The following is a 9,500-nucleotide window of genomic DNA, read 5'->3' as shown; positions in this document are numbered from 1 at the left end:
ATGTACACATGTGACCATAAAAAATCAGTACATATTTCTCGCTTTTATTTCCTTTCCAACTTCTACTCAAGTCAGAGAAATTTTTCTTTCTGTCTGATTTTGACCAGTGTTGTTGATTTTCTACATATCTCCTAGCTTTGAAGTCCTTTAATATTATCTTTGAGGATTTTATTTTAGTTTTCCAGCTTCCAGCCCTTGGAACAGCATTCCCTGACATGCCTTTTGATGTTTTTGTAGGTCACTGACATGCAGCTTTTACCTGCCAGCAGACTTCAAAGCCTGTAATGTTTGGCAGCCAAGCTTGTCTCATAGATTTTTTTCTATTGGTTGGAAGAAGTTACTGAAATTAGATGGCAAACGCTCCATCAGCACTGGAGTCACATTCCTACGCTAAAGATGACTGCCAGTATTGCTTTCTTGGCTGCTTCATGGCTAAATCTTGAATTGGAGGCTGACTGTCTGAAGAGGGTGGTCTCCAAAGCCACTCCGCAAGACAGTATCAGGGTGGCAAGGAAAGAACAAGCCCAGGTTTGTAGCCTGCCCTCGGTAAAGACCTCTGTTTCTAGGAGAATGGAATTTGCCTCGCTGTAGGCTTGTACCTACTCACACTGCTCTTCCCAGAGCCACTAACAGCAGCATCTGCCAAAGCAAAAGGACTCTATCTGCAGTCATCTTGATCTGACACGTGGTCTAAGTCTCCTCGCAGAGTCATCCCATCATAAGCGGGGACCACCATCTTTCTGAACCATAGGGCAAGCTGGGATACTCACAGGGCATCCCCATGTGTTCCTACCAAGACAAGCTAATTCACAGGAGAAAGCTGAGGAGGGTCTCCAGTCAGAGTGCATTCTGCCATAGCTCAGGCAACATCTGTGGCCTTTCCATCCACAAGATTTGCAAACCTATCAACTTTGATTTCTCATTCATGCTGTTATCAAACAGTTCCATACTGCTAAGGTGCCAAAGAACCAGTAAGAGCTTGGATGTAAACAAGTAGGGCTTGGGGTTTTTATTTAATACTGCAGTTTTCTATTTATATATAATTTGGGTGTCTCAGGGCTACAGATTTAGAAAATAATATTTGCTAAAACTAAACTTTTTAATAGCTGTCAGTAAGTGCAAGCCATTTACAGCTTTTGTCAGAATAAAATTGTTAAAATACTGTGGTTTTCAGTGTAGTGATTTGTACTCTGTATTTTTATGCCATATATATAACCAAAAGTAACAGCGTTTTACACATTTCCTTTGTTGACTTTCAACAATAAATATCACATTGGATTATTTTACCTAGGAGAGATGACAGAAATAGATCAGTTCTATTAGCTTATCACTTTAACCCTTCTGTGATCAGTATCATATTTCAAAATATATACTGCTTTTTTAGAAACAGCAACTTTATTGTCTCAGATTTAGATATATATGCATAAAATAATAATGGTCCTGATTTTGTACATATTATTCAGTAAGGAGTTTCTCAAAGAGCAGAAAATCTGGCTTCCATTGCACGAGAAAATGTTAAATAATAAATAACATATGTCATTTAAACCAAGGCCAGAGTCTATTCTCACATGTGTTGTTCGAATCTTCTGTTGCCACAGCATCTGCTGTCTTGCAGCTAATCAGATTCATCATTACTATTTAAAGCAAAAACAGGAAACAAAACAAAACAGAGAAACCACTGTTGGTGGTGGATTAGCAACTTTCAGGACAGGTCCAGTGAGAGACTGATGGGCTGTAACACTTGGTGTCCCAGCCCATGGCCTGCAGGGAATCCTGTATTAGGCACCTACACTCCCTGTATTGTGAATAGGAAGATTTAGGAGCCTCATTATAGGACAGCTGAACAACCTGTGTCCTCAGCAAAGAGCCATTAAGGTCAGTAGGAAATCCCCTTCAGGAATTCAGGTGCTGCACCTAGGCTGCCAGAAGGTTCACAGCTGAGATCCACTCGGGAGTTGTCCCTTGGGACCAGGCATCTACAACTATTTTATCAGAAACTGAATAGAGTTCACTACTTTTACTGAAGCCTTTGTACAGTAGTTCAGGGATTAGCATACTCAAAGCTATTTAAGAGGTGTTTAGTAACTTTCTCACCCTTAAAGGACCTGTATCTTTTCTACTTGCACGTATTTATACCAAATCTGTTCACACAGACAAGTCTCACAACTGCATGACAGATGTTTCTTTCCTCTGTTTGTAATTATATCACTTGATTGAGGATCCAATACTTTGAAAGAAAGGAAATACTAATGGGTAGAAAAGCTCAGAGTAGTGAGTCCTCTCCCAGAAACTTTGTCTGAAGCTCATATTCATGATCAAGAGGCATTCATAATTATCATTGACAGAAGTGAGCAGATTTTTTTAGATGAGAAACACCACTGACAAATTATGTAAACTGTTACACAGTACTAGGAGTAGACATCTCTCCTGAGGCTCACCTTTGTTGCTAGTCTAGTTACACGCTACTGAGTCCTCATCACAGTATCACCTCAGGAGATTGATCTGAATTCACTAACACCGAAAGAGATGGGCAATAGCACTGTACTTTCAAAACCTATGAACACATTGTAATCACTTTAGCAACTTCATTAAACAATATTATACCCTCCAGCATTTATACTCACCAATGATCAATAAAGTGGGATGTCATTTTAAAGACCTAAATTAATACAGGTGATTAAGACTACTGTATCACAAAGCAGACTGTAATACTTAATTTGGTAAGAAGATGTTAGAGAGAATTTGACTGAGATATTCAGGTTATGAAGTCCAGGATATAAACCACTGAATGAGTTCCTTGTACAAAAAAATACTTCCTCAGGTAATGTGACCAGCATATGAAATTCAGTAAAACTTCAGAGCAGCCATACATTATAGCTGGATTATGTTTTACTAGCCTCAGTAATATTATGGTCAGATGCCACCTCTGCAGTTAGAAAGCAGAATAATCAGATCTACTTCAGCATAGAGCTTAATTATCTATGACCTATAGTAAGGGTAAAGTATACATCACTTTGTAATGATAAGAATCACCTGTATTTTCCAGTCCTTTTTAGTCCTGAAGTACCAAATACCGGCCATTAGTTATGCACAGGAGAACGCAGTTCATCACCTTTCCCTCCCCTATATCTGAGCAATCCCCTAGCCGCAGTTCAGATATAGTTACAACAGCATGCATAGTCACTACGCTTCAAATTCACCATGATTAGCTCAATTGTCCTTACTAGCCAATATTGGCCATCTTCATTCTTTAACTACACCCATTAAACAAGGTTCACTTACACCCTTATGAGGATGCCTCTACTGAGAATAGCATATCTTGTTATAAGCGCAGTATAAGGCAGGGGGTTTGCCTATATAGTTACAAGCAGCTAGGAATAGTTTTGGTTTAACTCTTCTCTTTTTCTTCTTCTTTTGTTTGTTTTCCTCCTGGGGGGAGGGGGGGAACACACCAAAACAGAAAACGTACATCATTGTGTCTGAAACAGAAATATTGGCATAAAAACTGAATATGAAGCAGTTTCTTCCTGCACAAACTGTAACAGCTGAGGTATCAAAGGTGCTGATCTTTACCTGAGTCTCTCTTTTGTCTAGGCTCCACATAAAAATATGATCCCGGGCAACAGAACTGCATATGAAAGCCAAATATAGTCCCTGAGACTAGCACAGAAAACCCTAAGTCACAATGAGAAAAAATATTCCAGCTTCACCTAAAGCAGGTTGTGAGGTTGCAGCTCCCTACCCCATCACAAACTATTACACTTAGGTTTGCAAGCATCCAGGCAAGCCATACTCGCTGTCTTGGCAAAATGATCCCAGCGAACTGCAAGACCTTTAACCACAGGGTTTCTTTTAACCTGGATCATTTTGTCAGGACTGGATTTGGACAATCATGCCACAACATCAGAGGCAAGAGAAGGAAGGAAGAGGCAAAAGCATAGATCTGAAAGCAGAAATCACTTAATCACATGTAATGCATTTGATTGCTGCTTAAGGACCTTACCTGCTCTCTCAACCTGAGATAAGCCGTTCTCTCTGACAAAGAAATATTTTTAACTTGCACTCCATTTTTCTCTAACAATAGTTATGGAACTATGGAGGATTAGGGGTTTAATTTGCTGTACTTGAATTGACTTCATGTTATGTTAGTAATTATGCAAATGGAGGGGGAAGGAAAAGTTTCTAGCCACATTTTTTTTCATCTGATTTATCAAACACTTAAGCTATTAAAAACCGTCAAGAACAAAAAAAGGAATTTTTGCTTTACAGATGAGAGCAGCAATGGCCAGCGCTTTCAGAACAATTTTGGCATGCTCCAGAGCAGCAAGAAAGAAACCCAGCAACAGCAGGAACCTGCACAGCACCCCACAGGCTTGGCATCCCGAGGACTTTCAGAAACAGGGTAACACTATCTCTCTATCTTATAATCTACTTCCAACCTTTAATTCAAAATACAAAGCCAACAGAAGCTACATCGTAACCCCTTTCTCCTGCAAGGCAAATCCAGCACCAACAGCTTTGCTTAACCACCTCTCTCTCAGCTGGCAGGCAGTAACCCTGCTACCCAGAGCACATGAAACCAGCAGCCCAGCTGACAGCCTTTGGCAAGATACCACCTACAAGCAGTTCTCAGCCAAACGTCCTCGTTCCCTGTAGAAAGGGCCTGTTTCTCTACCAACCCTTAATTGTTGGGCTTTCTCTCCCTTAAATCCAGCTGGTACCGGTACAGCAGGTGGGACTAACTGAGCCAGGGTGGTTAGCTTCAGGCCTCCTGGATCCCAAAGCAGCAGGTCGCTGTGCCGTAATTACTGTTGGTTAATAGTGCATTTGGCAAGCTGTGAAGGTTCTGGAAGTTGTTTCCTTCATGCAGTCTTTCCTCTCATTCCTCACCACCCACTGTTCTCCTTGGCAATTGCTAGTTAAGGTGGAAGTTTTTTAAGAAACTGCTTGTTAAAAGTTAGGAAATGGGGTGCTGCCCATACCAGTGGCAATCCTTTTCCCTGGAGGATTAGCTAATGGAGTTGTTCTGTGTCTAGTTGCATTTCTCATATCATGCTTCCAGCCTTGCATCATTTTTGAGGAACAGTTTATGATGGTATGTAGCTCATCCTGAGCAGGGCAGGATGTTATATAAAAAAAGGAAAGACAAAGGAAGGAATTTTAAATTAGATCAGCTGGTACAACCGAAAAGAGAAAGCCAACAAATTTGGGGGCATCAGGTGTGAGAACAACTGCTGTGCATTAGGCTAAATATCAGCTAGACCATCTGAGAGAAAAAACAGACAATAATTGTGAAATAGAGGAGAGATTAGTGGACAAGAGGACTATTAGCAGGGGGAGAGGTGACTAAGTGATTATCTCCTATAGAAAAGAGAGGGGCCTCTTCATCACGTTAAAAAGCATGCAGGGATTATCTTGGGGGTGAATTGTAATGAGCCATTAAACAAAAAATACGGTTTTTAATACCTGCTAAAGCTATGAATTTCATTTCCCTTGCTCACTTTTGGAAGTGTTTTGTGGTACACCTTGAAGATCAGCACTGAGAAGAGAGAGATGGGTGATCCCTGGGCGAGAAGCATGTCTGCAGGAGATGGAGCGCTTCTGTCCTCTATCAGTTGGCTCTGCAGGCTCATTCCAGTGCATAGTGGCTGCTGCAGTTTCACCCACATAGCTCCCCTAAGGGCATTTGGTGCACTGGCTGAAATGGAGGATGTTCTAGGAAGTGCGTATAAACCTAGGTATCTTGATGGGTTCTCAGGTGGGCAGGTGGCATTTGTTACAGCCAAAATGGAGATCACACAAGAGAAAAAAGAAATTCTTTTATAAACCGGTAGTAGATACAATGGGGAAGGGGGAACAATTTTTTTAGTTTTCTCAAACTTTATACAAATAATTTTAAGGTTTGAGTTCTAGTTGGTCTTCATTGGCTATTCACTAAAACTTAAAATGTAGCTGTGGGCGAGGTTTTGTTTTACCAAAAATGTCACATTATTTCCTTTAACAGAAGCTGAGTCTTGAACTGTTTTCTGATACACAAATGACGTTGGCCTTTTGCAGGAGCCTGTGTGTAAGATTCTTGGAAATAAATGATTTATGGAAATACTTCTTGAGAGCAGAATTCTGCTTGCTGGAATGTAAGCAGAAAGTGGAAACTTCTACTAAGTTACTTCTCTAAGTAATTTGTTTAAAATTATTTATAGTGATGCTCAGTGTGTGGCTAGAATTGGGTTGCCTTCTCAGATGTTGCTTCCCTTGCTGACTTGGCAGGTAACAACAGTAACAAATATCCAGTTCTGTACTGAATTCTCATTGCTCAGAGTAAGATATATAGTCATAATTTATGTCTTCCAACTTCCAACTAGAATATTTGGCACTTCTGGAGATACACAGAATAGAGACAGTATTTTGAAACTGATTTCTTAACAAATGTTACTTTCCCAGTTCTAGTTACCTTAATGCTGCTACCTGGGAATGTTTCTTCTCGTAACAGTGATTGGAAGCTGCTGTGTAGAGCAGATTTCATCAGGCAGGCTTTTCCTTGGATTTCAGAGGGACTTTTGTGTGAGTAAAGTACTGTTCAACACTGAAGGGAGAAGCAGGTACTTGGAGTTTAGCCCAATGCGAAGACTGGGGGGGGGGGGGGGGGTGGGTTTTTTTTTTTTGTAAGAGAGATGTGCTATAGCTTTTATCTCACTGTGTACACATGCTCTGTCAGGAGAAAAAAAACCAAATTAAAAGAATCACACAAGTGGCTTTTAATGACTTAGAGATTTAAGTGGCTGCTCACAGGAAAATTCAGCATTTTTAATGAAAACAAATTTGATTTTGGTGTCTCTTCTTGAAGAATACATTGCTGAGACACTGTACTATTTTTATTGCCCTGGTCTTCGCTATTTGCCTAATAACTGATTGTTCATTGAACGAAATGATTGTTTGTTCCAAGCAAACTATGATAGTTGGATGAAGTACTGAAAAAAGGTGACTTTAAACAATTTTTCACCTGCTCAACTTCAGTTGCTTGCCTGAAACCTGCATTAGTGATGCTGTCTGTTATACTTGGCTAAAAAGGACCATTAGCCCTGTAGACTAGCAAAGGATGACAAACACACAGCAGCTGTCAGACTCTTAATCCTCCTTCTATTTTATCTACTGCAGCAAAAGTTGCAAGCTGTGCTGTACACCTGGCCTTTTACGCAAGCCGTATTTTCTTGAAGGTAGATCTTCTTATTTCCATTTCTCTTTCATATACTTTCCAAGACAATTTAGGAGGTAATCAACACTGTACAGTCTGGTATATGGTTGCAGCTGTTTTGTGCTAGTCTTGATTCGGGGGGAATGCAGAGGACTCTGTATTCAATTTGGCAGCCAAATGGAAAATGGGGAGGGGAAAAAAGCTCTGAACAGCTAAAATGAAAAAGGATAATTGTTTGTTGTTTTACTTTGAGGAAAACCCCAAACTTCACTTAATATTCACATAATGTGGCAGATGAGGGCTCAAATCCTTTTTTCAAAAGATGTTTGAAGCTAGGCCTCCCACAATGTAGAACACTTTTATGTTTTAAATCAAAAGTGCCTGAAACAAAATATTTCAAAAGCATAAAAATATGTAATCCTAGTATTTCTATTTTTTTGTCACTTTCAGTTTGACCTCTGGAACTGATTTTTTTTTTTTGCAAATAAAAGGTATGTCTACTTCAGAAACGGTGAAAGGACTAGAGCTGGGTAGGTACTCGCAACACCTGAGTTTATTCTTCCTTGCATTTTCTAAAATGTGCCTAGGAATGGTGTAATTATGGTAAGATGAAGCCATTTCTGTCTTTAGAAAGAGTGTCTGTAAGGAAGAGAGAGAGTCTGCTGTAGCTATATGCTTTTCTTTCTTACAAAGGTTTGGCAGACCAAATAGTATCCATTGCTTTGTATTCTATCTATTGATAAGTATAGGTGGAATTTCTTGCTTATCTTTTTTATTGCTATTGGACACTTATCTAATGGTTTCAATGACTTTTCCCACAGTAAACCTTTAATGCTTTTTCTGATGATGTGATTGTTGATTGTACTATTTAACTCACATTCTCTACCGTAGTTCCTTGCTTTCACGTTAAATTAGTTTACAATTGTTTACTCTGGCCTGATTTTGACATCTTCTGGATAAATCACCTGAATGATCAAAATCTTTTTGAAGCTCAAGGCATTGTTTTCTTTGTTTGCTTTTCTCCATACTTAGACGACTTGAAGAATTTATAACCATTTACTGGATTTTTAAATATACATAATATTTTATTTAGATTTTTTTTAAGGTAAAGTTATTGAACAGTGCTTAATATTGACACTAGAGATAAGTAATATTACAACTTGTTTTGGTTTGGTTCCTTACTTTCAGGCTTTGTAAATTCTAATAGAAATGAAATAGAATTCTTCCAACAGAAGAAATTTTGGCATATATGGAGAGGAAGTATGGACCAAGGATAAGGTTGGTGCTCTGACACAAAATCCTGAATGGGTAGTGTGCTGGAGTGGCTAGGGAAGGAGACTGGAGCAAGGATGGGGAGGGAATTCCATGATGTAAAGCCTGAAACTGCTCAGGTTGAGGGACTGGGCTAAGAATTAGATGCTGAGGGCTTTGATATGTTATCAAAAGTATGTCCCAATTCCAGAGCTTGGGCATCGGATCTAAGATTGCTGAATTTAAATGGCTTTTTATTGGTGAGGAATAAAGTGTTGGTTTGTAGTCCCTGCTACTAGATGGAAAAGCTACCGCTGCCATCAGTCACTGTGAGCTGACGTAACAAAAGTCTGTACAGAGGTCTGAAGGTCCTGATGCTGCTGGGAACTATGTGAGTTTCTGTATGATGCTGCAAATTTCTGCTTTTCCAACTTCTTTTTCATCTTAACCAGAAAAATGTGCATATATGTGCATGTGCAAACAAAGTCAGTGGCTAAATTATGCCAAAATTTGGGCTGTCTGGGCGGCTGAATCCACTCCCATCCTGGGGGTATAGTCTGACGTTGTTACATTTTGATTTTGTTACTGCTTTTATTTTCCCTAAGTAGCCAACAGACCGCATCCAGAAATAAAAGCGAGCTGAGTATAGTAGAAAGGAAAAGTGTGTGTGTGCACGCACACATCTTACTCACTCGTAACAATACTGGAACCTGTACAATGAATGACATAACAAGATTCAGGAGTAGAAAGCGTGGGAGGTCGAGTATGAGAAATACATTCTCTCCTTTGCCACAGTGTTTTTGTTTCTTGTTGGGCGAATCACTTAAAAGTAAATCCTGTTTGCTAAACACCACGAAGTCTGAATTTGGACTTTTTCTCACTTCTGAAGCTTGTTTTGCGTACACCACTTACACCCGCGCAGCATGCTCGCTCGCTCGCTCGCTCTCTCTCCTCGCCCCGAGCCGTGCACGCACATACGCTAAACGCCCGGCAGTTCTGAGCTCCTTCCAGGAGGAGGCACGGGCCGTGCCTCGCACTGAAGCGGCGGGGGGGGGCC

Source organism: Haliaeetus leucocephalus, unplaced genomic scaffold (assembly GCF_000737465.1).
Source record: "Haliaeetus leucocephalus isolate CR32 unplaced genomic scaffold, Haliaeetus_leucocephalus-4.0 Scaffold848, whole genome shotgun sequence".
NCBI lineage: Eukaryota > Metazoa > Chordata > Aves > Accipitriformes > Accipitridae > Haliaeetus > Haliaeetus leucocephalus.
Note: the sequence above shows the minus strand (reverse complement) of the source record.